At 38.5% G+C, this 18,652-nt stretch overlaps 1 protein-coding gene across 17 annotated transcripts in view; it reads right to left on the reverse strand.

The window, feature by feature from the left end:
• USP25 (ubiquitin specific peptidase 25) overlaps positions 1 to 18,652 on the reverse strand; it is a 396,463-nt gene that overhangs the window by 240,467 nt on the left and 137,344 nt on the right. The gene's annotated exons all lie outside the window — the stretch shown is intronic.

Here is an 18,652-nt window from a genome sequence, read left to right on the forward strand (position 1 = left end):
GCTGGTATAAATATGAGTGTATTCAGTACAAGCTGCAGTTTGAAATGTATTGATAATTGTGAAACGATTTGGACCATTCCCAAGTCAAACCGTGCACTCCATGCAACAGCCACCTTCTCTGCAATGTTCACTGCCACAGCCTGTATCATAGGCTGCTCCTTGGTTTAACATGTCTAGGTGATGTTGAAATCCTTGACAAGTCTATCCTTGACAAAATTAACTTGTTGTGGTTTAACCCAAGCTAGCAATACAAACACAATAGCTGTTCACTCACCCCCTCCCCACCCACCCTCCCACCCCCCCGCAGGTGAGAGAATCAAAAGGGAAGGGAGAAACTTGGATTGAGATAAACACAGTTTAATAAAATAACAAAATACTAACACACTACTAGCAAATATATATTAAATAAAATAAAAGATACTCAAGGCAATTCCTCACGAACCCCATCCACACCGAGCAGCCAGTCCCAGAAAATGACATCCCAGCCCTGAACAGACCATCCAAAAGAGAGAAAAAAAGAAAAAGGCAGAAAAGCCCAAAGGCCTCTGCAGAATGGCAAAAGGCTGGACTAAACATCCTGACTGAAGCTTCCCGGCTAACCCCAGAGAGATCGGTAGAGCCGAAACTGGAAGATTGCAAATCTCCATCCTTGGATGTAATGCAGAAGGCATGTGGCTTAAGAAATGCACAAAGGAACACAAAAGTAAGATCCTGGTTCTGCGTGGCTCCTGCTGTCCCTCCCAGCAGAGGGATGCTGCTCTTGAGCACTCAGAAGCTGGCCCAGTTTTTCTAGTGGGCAGGCTTCCCTACACAGGGCTGGGAAATCCCTGCTCTAGAGGCACCTGGCTACGTTTCTCACCCTGGTCTCCTGGTGCAAAAGGTCAATGGTTGCTTAGGAAAGGCTCAAGTTTCTCTGTGCCCTGGGGACTGGGCAGAAAGTCAGAGGAGTTTCTACCTCAGAGGTTCTGCCCTGAACAACACCTGCTGTAAAAATCAGGATGCTCTGCTGTTCCCCACAACTGTTTAGGATATTGGTTTGTTTCTTTGTTTTAGTTTATCTGTGAGTAATGTGGATATGTCTGGGAAGTTTCTTTGTTAACCTTGCATCACTTGCCCTCCTGAAGGATTTAGCTGTAAAAACTGAGCTGCCACAGCCAGGTTAGTTATGCAAAAGGATGACCAATTACCTGAGGTATTTTCAACAGTTGTCACCCAGGTTTCACAGCCCATGTGGCTGATCCACAAGGCTCTTGATGAACAACAGCATATCAGAAACTGATTCTGCACCTGGCAGATTGCCTGAGAAACCAAGACTTGTGCCTCTGATCAGCTCTGTCCCTGCTCTGGGACATATCTACTGGTGCCACTTAGAGCTGTCAGGAACCTGCCCAGAGAAACACTGGACCAGGCTGCAGGTAATGGCGTACTTCAAAACTAATTTCCAATCTAGTTATTTCTAAGCATCAGTAACTTGTCCTAAGAATAAATAAAGCCAAGGGAGACTGAAATAAGATGTGTAGATGGACTATATATGGCCAGCATGAATCATTTTGAGACAAAGCTGCTTTCTTCATTCTGGCTGATGAAATAGCTCTTTATGCAAAAGAAAAACTAAAGGCTCAGAACAAGCATTGAATTAGAAAATACAGTACAAATGTCCCTCAAAACATTATTCTATTTCTCCTTTGCCAAATAAGCCTTGGTAGCCGTTTCCAAGGACCTTAAGTAAAGGGAGCCAGTAAGCAAAAAAAAAAACAACCCTGGTATCTTGATGTATTTCTTGACTATTACCACCAGTATTAATGCAGTTATCCTCAAAATATTCATGAAAGGTATTCCTGTTACCTCTGTAATTTTATAGAGGGAACTTTAAACCCAGAGGTATGAAGCTAAAAAGGTAGCAACTAAAAATAAAACATATATCTCCTAAATTCTCTTTCCTGTGAACAGATCTAGAGCAAAAAGAGGAATCAGCCAGATATACACTATGTAAGAGTTACCTAAATAGCATTTAATAATGCTATCCAGTGTTAGTCCAACTTAAAGCACTTCACGTTTTAATTAGCTTTCATTTACACTTGTATGTATTACAACATTTTGTCTATAAGAAAAAAATACACATTAACTGTAGCTATAATAAGTACCAGTGAGAAAGCAAAGAGGAAAAATTTCAGTAGGTAAATTACCTAAATACCCCAGCTTGTAACAAACTATTGTAGCAAGCTGACAAAACATTATTCTGCGATAAGATTTCCCATTATCCAGAATTTTTCTTAAAATATCAAAATTCATTAAATGCAATCACTAGAACTATGTATATCACAGGACGGCTAATTCACAGTCTATAAAATTATTTTTGCTTTTCTTTGAACAATATTTGCCTCCTAGATTTGAGGCATGATACAATAACAGACTGCTCCTCTCCCATGGCCTGTAAAGGAAAAATGCTCCTGACACCATTAGCTTCCTTTGCCACAGCCCTCTAAGATATACCCTCCCACATCAAATGAAAGATGCTACGCACCACAAGGACTTTCATAATTGCATAGCTAGGTCACTCAGCACACAATGCCTGTATTAACTGTTTCTTTGTTCAGTCGTTTTGATTCAAAAAAGAACTCTTGGCCCTCTACTTGAAAACAGAGGTGAGAGACAGAGGGCGGGAGAGGAAGTCTTAATGAATACATGCTCAAGAAACATTCAGAGATTTCACTGTGGGATTACCATTAGTATCAGTGGGGGTTGTTTAGGGATTTAGCTACACAATGCTTTACAAACATTCATCTCAGTGTTGGTAGGAAGACATAACTGCTCTGAATTTGTCTTCACCCCTATGTCTCCATCCAAGGAGGTTAATAAAAGGTTTAAAGAGAAGCAGTGGCAGGAGAGAGGTTCTGATCTGATAGTAATGCTGCATATCCTGCTGAGCTCTCCAGTCTATTTGACACGTCACGTCATGCCATCGCTGTACAGCTGGGCAAAGTGCAGGAGTAGAATTACGTGTACTCTTCACTTCAAGCATCTGCCCACACAAAACATTCAGGCAAGCAAAAACACTAGAAAACTGAACATGTTTGGCTTTGGCTTCATTTTCCACCACTTAAAACTTTTAGATTTTTCCAGCTTCTTAGGAAAAAAAAATATAAAGAACCTCATAAAAATTCAGAAAATTCAGGAACAAACTCATGCTACTTGTATCCTTTTGAACACCTCACATTTTAGCTTTTAATTAGGGTATTGATCTAAGCCTTAAGTAACAGGGTTTTTTTGTGCTAAGAATTCTATTTCTACCTCTATCTAAAGCAACAGTTTGCAATTTAATATTAAAAAAAATCATCAATATATATGTGACATGCAAGAAGTATTTAGCATTAATCATTCTGGAGTTAGCCAGAAAAGGAAAGAAACAGAAAAAAAAATACCAACATAAGGCAATGATGATGCAGTTAATATCATACTCGGAATGCTCAGGAAGACAGGCACCAAAAGGTACACAACGAGAGTTATCACCAGAAAGTCCATGGCAGTGAGATTTTGTCAAGTTTTGATGAACTAAAATGGTTTCTCCAGGCAAAACAGGACCCTAACCTGCCTTACAGTGCTGGGGGAACACAGAATTTCATTCTTCTGCAAACCTGCTCGCATGATATGAAAAGTATCATCTCGAGGAAGCAGTATAGTGGCTGGTACTATGGTAGGAGAGGCACAACCATGCCATCACTTTGTTCCCAGATGCTGGTGGCACTGCAAATCTACATCTTCTGTTATAACTATGTCAGCTGAGCACTTACCCATCTGGAGTAATCTCTCTGCTACAAAATAGGCCTTCAGACTTGTAGACAATATGACCACATAAAGAGTTCTTGAATGCAGACTAAATGAACACGATGCACATGAGAGATGTCCAAAGGGACTGTGGAGATAAAACACACCATCCCAAGCTAAACCCAGAGCATTAAAGTAATGTCTGCTGTGTTGCTATGCAATATCTCACCCTAAGGATTGCTGCAGTATGTAAGCCTGCTTATATGAACTTCAGTGTGTCAAGGAATTGACATAGGCATTGATTGTGCTGTATGCTACCTGCCCCATATGTTGATACAGCAGCACCTTTTTTAAAACAAACAAACAAAAACAAATAACTCACAAACCACCCTTACAGGAGGCAGACATTACATATCTTCCCTTTCTTTTTTCTTCACATAAACCCCTCAGAAAGAGCTCATCAGATGCAAGGGTCTTGCTCTGTTGTGCAGAACAATGAGGGTGTTCCTGCTCCAGCAGGGGGATTGGACTAGATGATCTTTTGAGGTCCCTTCCAATCCCAAACATACTGTGATACTGTGTTTACTGCCCAAATCTACACAAGTCTTTCATACATATTTTGTTACAATATAAAAATGATGGAGAAATACATCATATACTTTCTATTTTAGTTTTTTTACCCTGCTTTTTAGGGACTGAAGAGGTCTGATTTTGGCTCCTAAAATTTGGGATGACAAAACTCAATTCTCTATACCAATATGAGAGAAGACTTCACCCTGTTTGATACAACTGTTCCATGTGCCAACCTGCATTATCCAAACAATACATCCCCATGGCCTTTGACAAGCTGTATCAGTAATGTTAGATAAAGAATAGTAATACCGCTGTTGATTTCAGGTATCTTGTTTACTACAGCTGCTGCAAGCATTTATATAAAGGCACTTTCCAACTAATAACCAATGCTAAAACCACTGAGGAGTACAGAATTTACACATCATCATGAACTTTTTTTTGTAGCAATAAAACAAAACTAATAATTTCCATGAATATACCCGATCTTGCCAGCCATTTGCATGATGCAAAATATTTTGTTGCACTACTAATATGCTATGTATTTCCAAATACAAATATCAAGAATGATAACATTTACACAGAGCAACAAGAAACATACTTGTTTATGTACAAGGAAAAGATTAAAGCTGGACTGAAATACCTGCAATGGGTCTGGTAAAGGTATGTGCTTTCCCATGTGCACGTTATGTGTGGACACTGAGACAATAAATTATAAGATTTGCTACAGAAGCACATGTATAAAGAAATAATGTTTAGACATGATTGTTCCCATATGTGCTCTTCCAAATGCAAGGAAGGATTCCAGCCCACCTTGAATTCTGAAATTTGAAGTAATAACAATATATATGTTTTTTTTCAGAAGGTACCCCAGCTCTTTTTTGTTTTCTCCTTTCCTCCTACACACTCCGATCAATATACCAGAAATTCTTCCCATTCCGGGAAAAGTACTGGAGAAGGTGCATAAAGGAGAAAGACAATGTTGCATATATCTTTTACTTCTTAGTATCAGACACCCTGTTACAGTTCAAATGCAAGTGTGGCTGGCAGAAACCAGTCAAGAAAGTTCTTTTACATGATACATTTTTGCCACTTAAAGGAAAATAGAGCAGGCAACATGACAAATGTAAATAAAGTAATGGACAGCAATCAAATCTTGCAAAACTTTGACAGACAAAAGTGAATGTATTCATTTAATTATTGTCAGATGACATGTGTGACCTATCTGTCATCTGCTGTCTTATGTGTGTATCTCAGAAAAAATGCTTTGCAGCCTTTTGATTTGGGAATTTACACATCCCAGATTCAAAACACTGCACATCTCACACGGCCACAGACCGTGTCCTCCCAAGTGTCGCATCCCATTTCCCCGACACTGTTTCGAAAGCTACACCTACGCCCTGCTGTTTGTGAACACCCAACAAGGGATTACTTCATCTTTGTTTTCTCGTGCTGAAAAGTCAAGACTGACTTCAAAACTGAAACAGTCTGTCTCTTGTCACTGAAAATTTGATCAGGTGTTCCTCCATTGCAGCAGTTCAGATTACATTTCTAACAAATACCACAAGCTTTCAGCTATTAAATCTCTTACATAAGTGTTGAAAGTAACTCAAACCAGCTGAAGCAAAGTGCAAGATACATGGATAGTGTCACTATTCTTGTTGTTAAGTTTTTACTGTGCTATTGATAACTGATGAAACCCACTGGAACATGACTCTTTATTATTCTTTGGACTCTGTATTCAGTGTCACAGTTTCAAGTGCTACATTAACTTCTGAGAGATTTCACTATAACATTCTAGCAAACCAGGAAACAAGATGAGAAGGTGTAACACTCAACTTTTCGTGACATGGCCGGTCTAATAGGAAGCCAGAAATGCTTTCACTTAAAATGAAAATGAAAGGAAAAAACCCTCACCTAGATCCATCTTGTGCTGCAAAAATAATTGCCTTTATCCACCATGCTACTCATATCAGCCATGGTGTACAATAAATGTTCCAGTAAAGTATTGAATTAACTGTATTGTCTGGAAACGATTGTAGCTGCCAGTCATATTATTAGGAGGTTAATAAAGATGCATATCCAACTGTTTAGTAAGATTACCACAAAGAGAGGGATAGTTCTGTCCCAAATAACTCCGTGCACTCTTGAGACAGAGCAAATGAACAATCCTTTCTTCCTCTTCTCTGTCCCCTGCTACTATTCAAGAAGAACGTTGAACTTAAAAACATGCAGAGGTTACCGCTACACAGCCATAAATGCAACTAGATGAGTCAAAATAAGTGCACACATCTGGTAACCAAATCTTCTGGACTGAGCTGAAAATGAGAAAAAGGTTGTTTGATAAGAAGAGAGGCACCCAGCCAGGAGAGCAAGTCTCAGAAAGAGAGGGACAGCAATTCAGCTTGCTAACTCTGTGCCCATGGAGCTCATGGGCATGAGGTTCAGCGAGGTCTAGAGAGAGAGGATGTACGAGAAGAAGGAAGAAGAGGGCGCGAAGGAAAACTGAATGGAATTCAGTCTTCCAGAGAATGGGGTGGGGGGGGGCGGGAAGACTGAAACTGTCAGGCAAAGGAAATGCACAGCTTGTTTTATCCTTGTTCCCATTCTCCTGATCCATCTATAACAGATTCTTCAGACAGAGGAGGTTCCTGCTCCAGAAATTTTAGTAATCAACTATATGTTTGTACAGGACCTTGCACATGACAGGACCTTGGCTTCTGGATATTGCAGAAATGTTAAAAAAAATTGCTTGCTCAGGTAGAGAGCCCTTTGCCTCTCTTTAACCACAGGGAACACCAAAAAAGTTTCAGTGATTGTTTGACAGAATATAGGTTTGAGACAAGACATCTGCAAAACTCCTTTATCCTCCTTGTCCACCCCCAACCACATGAATGACTGCAGGAGAAACAGAGTAAACAGTTGAAAAGGCACTGCTTCCACCCAGCAAAGCAATATTCAGAGGTATTTTCAGGAGACTTGTCCGTCCCATGTGCATATAATGGTTCAAACAAATTTAAGACACCTTTAATACCTAAACGTTTAGATACAAAACCTTCCAGATCATCAGAGCATCGTCTTCATTCTTGTTCCCAGTGTAAACTGATGGAATAAATACCCACATGATCTCCAGTCCAATACCTGGTCTTGGAGTGGTTGACCCCTGTACCAAAACATAAGGAACCAAGAACCATACCTGTGTCTGTCTTCCTTCTTTTCACTGTTTGTTTTAAGGTATAATAGACTTGTCAAATCCAAAAAACAAAGCTTTTAAGCAGTAAGCTTTAACCAACTTTAGTTGACTGATTATCCAAAAAAGGATAATGCTTATTTTCAATGATATGAAACTTTTGTAATAATCTGTACCATTTTCTATGATTAATTCAGGTATGTTCAGAGACATCAGCCTCTTTCAGTTGCATTGTATTAAGAAAAATAAATAGCATAAAGAAAATCGAGTCTGAGTGATAAAAGGCTGTCTTTAAAACAGAAAACAATATAGATCTTTCTTTCCATAAGTAATTTTGTAAGTTGCATTTCCCTTCATTTGAAATCCCAGTCACAGTGTTCCAAAGAAAAACATAGACATAAATAGTTACAAATTAAATAAATTTACTACTCAGCTGTATAAGTCATCCTTCAGAGGCTCCTGGATATTTGGCATTCCCAGTTTGAAACTAAATTCCTTGTAACAGGCAAAACTTTACAAAAAGTCAAAAAAATATGGAGGGTATCAAAATATAGGTGGTATGCAAGTTGCTTTACAGAACATGACCCAAAATGCTGTCTCTCCCTCTCCTCCTCAATATTTTTTACCAGAACTGGAGGTGGTGCTTTTAACACATAACAAAGACATTCAAATAGGTTACAAAAATGGGACAACTTCTGTCCCATTGTCACATCTGTGATACCTGCCAGTGCAGGCTGAGGGGAGGGAAAGCAAAGAGGATTGTTTGGGGATTTTTTTGGAATCACAGAGCAGGTACGGAATCTATTTAACAAGAAAACTTTGCTTTCTATCAAATTCGAAAAGCAAAGCCAAGGAACACTAATTCCTCTGATTATAGATTTTGGACAGCCAAGTGGTTACTTGAATGAAATGAAATAAAATTAGGTTTTGTGGCCTGTACCTGCCATGGATCCCATCTTTGCTCTGAATAATAACAAGGACTGACAGCTGCACGTTGGAAATTAAGGACTGGATTTGATAAATGAGCAAAGCGCTTTCCTATACACCACATATTAAGAACACGCTTCAAAATGAGCATAAAGCTTTGCTGAATTGTGAAAGGAGTGAATGGTGCTGAGGTTTGCTAAAGTCAAAACTTAGATGAAATTTATACCATACATTGGTACAGACTTTTCTAGTAACAGTGACTTAAAATACCTCTTATCTTTCTCTAAAACAAATACAAATAAGCGTGAGCAAGGTATTAGAGCTTTCTTTAAAAGGATAAAAAAAATGAAAAGGAAATTAATTACCATTTAAATTTCCCAGTTCAATATCCAGAATAGCAAGGAGATTATTGTTCTTTTTCCTTTTTTTTTTTGTTTTTTCTTTTGTCTTTTGTTCTTAAATGTTGGGTGCAAAAGACACCTTGGCGCAAACCAATATAAAGTCAAAAGCCAAGCTGTGATTCTTCTCTCCTGTGGCCATGGGACACAAATGAATGTAGATTACCTTTTGATTTCTGTATTGCACTCTGTTCCTTAAATTGCCAGTGAACATCCTTTGAGATAAAGTTAAATGTCAAACACTTTGAATAAGCTTGGGTAATAACCTGTCAAAGTTCAATAAATAAATTAACTTCAATAAAGATAGGTGGAGGCACTTGGATTGAGAACATAGGCACGTCTATCTTCAGTTGAAAGCCAGCTCTTAAATTTGGGACAGAGGTTTCTGATCAGAACAACAGATAAAAAGCAACAAATACAATATACTCCCCTTTTGTTTGAACAATGGTACTTCTGTAGTTCACCTTCTTCTTAAGTTAAAGCCACATGGACAAGAAAATCACCCATGATAGAGGTCTTTTCTTGGTAGAATTCAACAGCAACCACCATTTTTTGTTGCCATTGCTTCATCACCAGCCCCTACATCAAGGAGAGAGGGATGCTGACATTACTAAGCACTAGTCGGCCAAAAGGGGAGATATTACAGAAAGATGAGAAAACTGACCGATTTAAAGTAATGGTAATTTTTTTATTCACCCCATTCAGTATTACTCATGAGGAACTTGAACAATCTATCCCCCAATCTTTTACATCAACACCAAAATGTTGACATAGTAAAATATTTATTGAGCTATTTATAGTCCTTACTAACCCAGTTCAGACTGAGGACAGTGAGGAATACATCTGGCCAGTCCTTCTGCCAAAATTAGTTTTTCAGCTGGCAATTCTAAAAGACCATTTCAGTTAGTTGGCTGAGCTATAAAATCTATCAGGTTGCAAACCCATATGCCAGAAGGTGACAGCTGAGCCAGACTATAAATTTCCTATGCTTAGATAATCTTGATTATTTATTTTTCAAATATACTGCGAAGGTATTCTTGTATAAATCACAGTTCATTTAAGAAAACGTACGAATTCTCATCAGGTCACTCATTTTTGATTGAGTGGTTTCAGACCAATATTGTAAACTCAAAAACCCCAGCACCGCTGCAAATGTTTGCAGAATATAATTAGAATACAGTTTCACATTCTGATTTACCATCAGTGTCTTAAGAGACAGTTTAAACATTAACTCAGTAACAGAAAATCATCCTGACTGACAATGTCATCCACAGGTCTCCACTAAGCAAGAAGGCTGGAGAATGATTCCTGCTTCCACAGCTCCCTTTCTGCCTCTCTGCCCAGTTGGGATGATGCCAGGTACAATATGCTTTCAGGCCACAGTAATTTTGTGGAAGGGTTTCGTCCCAAACTCACTACTTTATACCTCACGCCAGGCTCTGGCCCTGATCTAAGTTTTGGAGAATCTCTCTATAGAAGACTACATACACATTTTACATAGTCAGAGACAAAAATGAACCCCTCAAAAAACAACTTCATTCTTTACTATATAACTTATTTCTAGAACTCACTACTGGTCATCTTGGTGTATAAACACAACATTAAAACTATCAGCCATATGCAGGACTGACAGCCTCCAGCCCACCACATGCCCCTTTCCTAGGGACCCAGGGGAGTGTAGATATTTTCTGCAACCCATGAAACCACAGAGAATTGTCACACAGAATCACAGAATGGTTGGGGTTGGAAGGGACCTCTGGAGATCATCTGGTCCAATTGACTTGCTAAAGCAGGTTCACCCAGAGCAGATCTCACAGTAATGTGTTTAGGCGTGTTTTGAATGTCTGCAGAGAAGGAGACTCCACAACCAATCTGGGCAGCCTGTTCCAGTGCTCTGGCACCTGCAAAGTAAAGAAGTTTTTCCTCATATTCAGATGGAACCTCTTGTGTTTCAGTCTGTGCCCATTGCCCCTCTTCCTATCGTTGGGCACCACTGTGAGAAGAGTCTGGTCCCATCTTCTTGACACCCACCCTTGAGATATTTACAAGCATTGATGAGATCCACTCTCAGTCTTCTGTTCTCCAGGCTGAACAGACCCAGCTGTCTCAGTCTCGCCTCATAAGAAAGGTGCTCTAGGTCCCTAATCATCTTCGTAGCCGACCGCTAGACTCCCTTCAGTAATTCCTTGTCCTTCTTAAACTGAGGAGCCCAGAACTGCATGCAATACTCCAGATGGGGCCTCACCAGAGCAGAGTAGAGGGGGAGGATAACTTCCCTCCACCTGCTGGTCATCACTGTTTTAAATGCACACCATTGGCCTTCTTGGCTACAAGGGCACATTGTTGACTCATGGTCAACCTGTTGTCAACCATAACTCCCAGGTTCTTCCCTGCAGTGCTGCTTTCCAGCAGCTCCACCCCTAACCTGTACTGGTGTCTGGGGTTATTCCTCTCCAGGACACACTGAAAAGCAAGGCAGGAGAACATGGCCTCTCCTGTACACAGTGGTTTGCGATGACAAGTCTATGAGGCATGGGTAGTGCTTGCTGCCTGCACTCTGCAGAGATCTCCCTCTCCGTCGAGCTGTAGGCTGCCTGCCTAACCCTGCACTCCAGAAGCTTCCTCCAGCTCAGCAGGCTCAGGCACTGGCAGCCCAGCAGTCACCTCCTCCTTTCGAGGCTTGCGTCTCACCTCATGGGCAGGAGCCGAGCCCTCCTCCCTGCTGCTCAGGTGCACCTCTTCATAAGAAACATAATGTAGAATATATGTGCATTTAATTTCACACAGAGAAAACAATTATATCACTCACCATAATGTGAAGAACAGTTCTCAACTGAAAGGTTCATGGTCAAACTGGAGGGCTGTATTATGCAAGGTCTTGGCAAAACTCTGGTAAGTTTTAAATATTTTCATTAATGACTTGGATAGCAAATAAGTTATAACATTGATGGCTACCACTGAGCTGGGAGGGGTTGCAGGCACCCTTGAGGGCAGGATTAGATTTCATATTCACTTGAGAAACTGGAGTATGTTATAATACCAACAAGATTCAATTTGATGAAGCAAAATTCAAATATTTCACTTCAAACAAAGTGAAAACACAATATAAAATGGCAGTTACCTGGCTAAGCAGCAGTAGTTGAAGCACAGCTGATGTTTTCTAATAGCTCAAATTGAAGAAAAGCCAAAAACATAATGCTGTTGCAAAACTGGTAAATGTCAATCTGAAAAATATTTGTCATGCGAAAGACACAGGAGGTAAGTTTTCCACTCTCCTGGCAATGAGGAGACTCAGCTGGAATACTCTATTCGATTGGGTCATTTCTCCTTGTGAAAGGCAGAGAAACTGCAGAGAACCCTGAGGGAAACCTAACGACTTACAAGACGTTTCACAAACATGATCTGGGAAGAAACGTTAAGGGAACTGCATTTCTTTAGTAAAAAGAAGATTAAGCAGGAGGAAGGTCTTAAAAGCAGTCTTCCAGTATGCAGAACTTGTTATAAAGCAGGCAACAAATAATTTCTCTCCGTAACTGCCAAAATAGAATAAGAACTTATTCAATTATTTCTCAATAAGAGGGATTTCAATTAAATATTACAGGAGAAGCTTCTCACTCTAAAAGTAGAGGGAAAGAGCTTGCGTCACTGCTTTTGCTAGAAGGGGAAGTTGTCAGAAGGAAAAAGAACATATACCAATGGCAGTATTGCGAGCTTATGTAGTTAAACACATGAAGAATGACAGCACTGGAGTCTCTTTGCAGATTTTCAAATAAAGAACATACTCACAAACCTAGGTTTCCCGGGTAAATTGTTTCAGAAGAGTTTCAGTGAGGAGTCTGCTGGAATGGAGTCAGCTTGCTTGCACAAACTCTGACATGAAAAATAAATGCTTTTTTCCTGATACAGAATTGGTAATTTTCTGAGAACAAAATACTGTGCTTGTTGCTGTGATGGGAGTGGGGGAAGGTCAACATCAAAGAACAGCAAAGAAAAATATTGCATCAAAAATCTTGATCTTCAGAGATCCCTTTAGTACAGTATTTATAAAACAAAAACAGCTAACAAAACACCATTATACAATAGACTTGGGAAAAAAAGCTGTCATTCTGCCAAGTGACACATGAGATCTCTTTGGTAACAAGATAAATCGGTGACACATATAGTTTAGCAGTTCAACAACTGCACATTTCTTTTTAAAGGTACAATACAGTGGAATTATACTACATAATGAAATAGCTATTTTCTGCTCTTAAAAGGAAATCTTAATTGTTCCCAAATAACTGCATGTCCATACCTTTACACTCACCATAAATAAAATGAAATTAGGGAGAAAACACACTGTGGAAGTGCTTGTCACCAAGCCCATAGATAGGCTTTATAAAACAAAAATAAATGCTTTTCCTCAGTAAGCAGGTGATTTGTTGTCAGAAATATAATACAAGTTTGGGTTGGGGTTTAGGATTTTATATTTTTTTTAATAACATTTTGGGGGTTTGGGATCACAGATGGAAGAGTAGTCCCTGGCCTGCGATTGTCATTCCAGCTGGAGACAGATGGTGAGGGGCAATGAACATGCTAGAAGAGGGAATGGAGGTGCATCTCCTTCCAATGCACCTGTGATCACTGAGGATGAGTGTGCTGCTGCTGGCAGCACAGTTGACAGTGTTCAAGGAGACTAAATTCTGGATTCTCTCTAGTAGATCTCATTCTCCAAGTAGGTATGTTATTATTTCTTGGGAATTAATAATAATTGTAAGCATGGAAAAAATCATTACTAGGATTTTTCAATTTTAAACTCAGAAACCCATTAAACATATACCTAGAAAAAGCAAAAGCCTAAATTTCTGACTTAGAACCATTTAATGAAGAACAAAACTAAGGGTTTAACAAGAATGAGGGACCTCAAGCATGAGGAAGGCACAGATAAAATGGTATTACATGTTCTGATAAAATTTTCTTCCTTAACCCATGGTGGCTACAACAGTGCCACTAGCTGAAAATGTAGATCATTTCTACATTAACTGAAAGGTCTTTTAATCTGTAAAAACATGAGTAATACGCATGCTTCCTGTTGAAGTGTGACATTGAAAACAAAGCATGAGCATCTGAGGGAGGGCATTTTGGTTGTTTTGGGTTGGGGGGTGGCTGGGGGAGTGTTGGTTTGTGTTTTGGTTTGGATTTTTCTTTGTTCTTGTTTGTTTGTTTTAATTTCTGGTGGTACATTCAGTTGAAATAATTATACCAGAGCCAACAATTAGAATCTCTTACAAGAAGTGTCTGTCTATTCTGTGTTAAAATGGACTCTGAAGATTATTTTAATGATGCCATGCATCTGGAAAATTTCAGTGACACTATGGGCACCAGTATAAAACTTTCTAAAGCCAGTATTTAATAAGCAAGCTAATGACCTGGTAACAGGGATGAATATGGACACTTTCAGGTTTTTAATGCCCAAAATCTAGGCTTGAATGAAAATTATGTATTATAATGGCCTCACTCCAGGACAAATGATTCTAAACTTTCCTGAACACAAAGCATTTAGAGAGGTGCTTGTTGCTGGTTGAGTGGAGGGAAAGTTTTGTTTTGTTGGGTTTTCTCTGGGGTCTTTTCCCTTCAAAAAATGAATTTTGTTTCCAATTTTCCAAAAGAATTTGCAATCTAAACACAGACAGATCTGGTAAGCTACAGACAATCAAACCACTGTCCAAACAACAGCCCTCTGAAATACCTGCAAGTACTGTAAGTTAAATTAAAACCATTCCATTTTAATAATCCACAGAAATTACTAGCAAAAAAAAAAAATCCATTTGTTGATTTAAAAAATGGCAACATTATGATTTGGTTAATCTGATAGTGTCTTTGTAAGCTGTTCACGTAAGACCTCTGGTTAAAAGGCAACCAGTGATGGATGAAACAGGTCTAATTACACATCTCTTTGTAGGTTTGTCAAATGCATAAATATTATGCAAAGAAAATGGCTGTGTGACAAATTATAGTAAATTACTATAATAAAAAAGTTTACTTTTGTTTTAGATAATCAGTGAATTAATTGTGTTTGTTGCCAATTTAAAATGTATAATTAGTACTACATCTGTGTCATTTAAATCAGCTAAGCAATTCTCATTGTATCATTACTGCAGGAATTTTAAGTGTACTTAATGTATTAATGATTCACAATGGGGAAGAATTCTCATTAGTGGAAACTTCTGCATAGTCAATAACCATGAAAATTAGTAAATAAATAAATGAGTTCTCCACCAACCAATGAATTCCGTGTAGGCAATTAAATACTCGTATAAGGGTAAACCTCTCAACAAACTAGATTAGGTATCTATCAAGGGTGGATGCTTGCAAAAGACGCACAATACAAGTGCAATCTTTTTGAACATTTGATGAAAAATTAAGTAGACAACACCAACAGCTTCACAACTACATACTAGACAGAATCCAATGTTTTTACCCATTCTTGCTACCAAATCACTCATGCATTCCAGTCTGGTTGAAAACTACACAAATTCCCAAAATTTTAAGAAATTGAAGCTGTTCGCAATGTTCTGCTTATGAAAAAGCAGAAAGACAGAGCCGTAAAGCACATAAATGCAGTATTCCAGTGTGCTGAGACAGTCCTAACAGCAAATCTCAGCAGGAATAGGGCTGGCATGAGACTGCTGACTAAGGGATACAAGCAGCAACCACAGACTACCTTGTATTTGGTCAGCACAACTTTCTTGATTTCTCTGTTAATTAAAAGGACTAAATCTGGAAACAATTTTGATGCCTTCCTCAGCTCTGACATACATGTGTGTGTGTGTGTATATATATATATGTGTGTGTGTGTGTGTGTGTGTGTATATATATATATATATAAATAAATCTTTCAAGCTACCATTGACACATTTAATTGTAAAACATTTTTTAAAATGCTAACAAAACAAAGCCCATGTTTTGAAAGAGCCCACGCCTTCCCCCTGGAGGAGTATGCAATTCCTGTAAGGAATCAAGTGTAATGCTTTTCTCAAGGGCCTTTTGAGTGGATTATTTATTGCTGTTTCCTGTTCAAGTTTTTATGGGCAGGTCAAGTGCCAGAGTGTTGTTCTGTTCTGTCTGCCAAGAATGATAAAAGCTGGACTACAGTTTGACAACAGGACCATATCTAATGGTTAAAGCAAGCAGTGCATAGATTGCAGAGGGGTCTCCCCATCAACCCACTAACCTTTGATTTTACTAATTTAACAGACATCTTCATGGAATACTATACAGCAGGACCAACACTGTTTATTTTTAAAAGGTTATTTTCAAATTTCATTTTTAAGGCTTTCTTTTTATTTCCATTTTTTAAAAGTAACTAACTAAATAAAGGATGTATTCTTGCTTCTTCCAATTTAAGTATACACCAGCAATGGGGACTGAAGATTTCTTTCATAGCCATGAGCTAGTTGCAGTCATGCTGCTATACTTGAATCCCCCATGCTGTGCCGTCAGTGACCTCAGTGGTGACCTGAAGTAATGCCTATATTTCTTTTTTTTTTTTCCCCTTAGGAGTAACAAGTAATTCAGCTTCTGTATTCTAGGCATTAGTTCTGTGCTTCTAGTACTGAACACAGACCAACCATTATACCAGTGGGCATTTGTTGTATCTTCTTATGCAGCCAGAATGCAAGTTCATTTGAACATGTACAAGTGCATGATTTACTTAAGGTGTTAACGGCAGCAGGGGTAAACTTCTTTTCCTTGAGCGCTGCAGTGAAGTAGATCACTTGTTTCCCATTGTAATCAGTCCCACAATTTGGAGACTGCTGAAGAGGTTCTCTCACTAAATAAGAGCTTTCTGGGAAGAACAACTATTCCAGAAAACAGTCAGTCAGTCCCAAACTGTATAATGAAAAATGTCATATAAATTTACATTTGCAGTGAATACAAATAAATGAGAAATGAATACAAATAAACCAGAAGCCAGAGCAAAATTGAACAAGACTTCTGAGTCTCAAAGTTTTGTTAACTTTGGGGTTTTTCATCTCTCTGTGCTTCTTTTGGAAGTCCAGAAGAAAAGTAAGCTAGAAAAGTATATGGTGTAAAACATGTAATGCTTCAAGTGGGATGAAAGCAAGTAGAGCTTCTACAGATGTGCATGTTAATGAAGAATTAACTGGGAGGCAGGTGCACATAAATAAATAGCATATGGAATGGGGTAACAGTAAACACAATAGGACAGACCTCAACACAGATTTAAACACAATAGAATTTATCTTTTTTATACTCATAAGATGTTCCACAAAAAGGTATTCAAATCAGTGTTCAAAATTTAGGGGATATAGCTTATATTTGTTTTCCAAACCATGATTGGAGAATAGTAATCAACACTATATTATTGTTTTCAAAATGGTGGCATTTATTTACAACTTTTTGTGACTAAATATTTGATGTATTCAATTAATTAAATTTGAAAGCAGGCTGTACATAAGACTACTGTTTCGTGTATCCACTACATTATTTCAGAAACAGAGAAAAACCTGTCTTTAGAAATACTTCAATGGACGCTGTTTGGATATCAGAGGTGAAAAAGGTGAGCACTTTGTGGATCTGAAATACGAAAGGTCATGTTCCAAATTACAGATAAGAGGTCTGGGCAAAAAGAAGAACAAGATAGGAGCTGAGCCTGTTCCCTTGATACTCTGTGCCATTTTCAAATTAAATTTCAAACAACAAGCCACTACTAATAAGAATGTAAAGTTTCTTACCTCTCTGCAAAGGAATCAGAAAAAGTGAAGTAAGCCTGGGGGGAAAGCTACATATGTGATAAAAATCACGTATAAATCAGACCTTTGCATTTAAATTGGAAGCCAAACAGTGCTGAGCTACTACTTAGCAATAACTACAACAGCTATAGTTAGGGTATGCCTTTTCCTTAGAACAGCATGTTCCTAAAACACTGCCCTGGAAAACAGATATTTTATGTATTGTAGTAATAAGTGGGTATTTTTCCAGAACGAAGTAGCAGACTTTTACACATATTTTTGTGCTTTATTTGTTCAATGTCTTCTCTTTTCATAGTGTTAACTTTGTGCTTTGACCAGGAAGGAAGATTCATGCTTTGACTTCTTATTTTTTTACACATTCCAAACAATGACTTAGAATGAGCTGTTTTCTAGCTACTGGCATAGTATCCTTGTTTCCAATAAAAAGATGAAACATCTATGAGGATAAAAAAATAATTCCCAAAATGGAAGACATAAAGCATGATATTTAATTTTATCTTGTCACAATAAATAGATCAAAAAAGACCAACTGAGCTACCTCATAGGTCTCACTGAACTTTTTGATTCATTCTCCATAAGCATTCATAAAAAACACGTGTTTTTTTCCAGTGTAGCTACTAATGTCAACAGCAATGTGAACTTTCACCACTTCCCCTTGGAAAGTACATCACGGTCTGATAAAACCTTTATAGTCAAGGTAATGTAGAACAGACATCAGGAAAAGCAGATTTTATTTCATTTTCATCTTATTGCAGCTCACCTTCAGTTCTTTATCTTCCTCCGCAACATTTTATGTACTCAGAGATGGTGAACATCATCTCCATTTAGGTAACCAACTTGCATTTTGGGGCCTGACTTTTACATGCATTTTGTAGCGGGTTCCTACCGAAAGCAGAATAAAGGATAGCGTAGCTAGTCTGAGGGGCAGTAAACAACAGGCTGTTACAGCTCTGCTTGAACACAGATGCTGAAGTGTCTCTGAACAGAGTGATGACATGAGTGCGACAGGAGTCGATGCCCAGTGAAAGCGTGGTTGCAAGAACTGA

Source organism: Columba livia, chromosome 1 (assembly GCF_036013475.1).
Source record: "Columba livia isolate bColLiv1 breed racing homer chromosome 1, bColLiv1.pat.W.v2, whole genome shotgun sequence".
Classification (NCBI taxonomy): Eukaryota; Metazoa; Chordata; class Aves; order Columbiformes; family Columbidae; genus Columba; species Columba livia.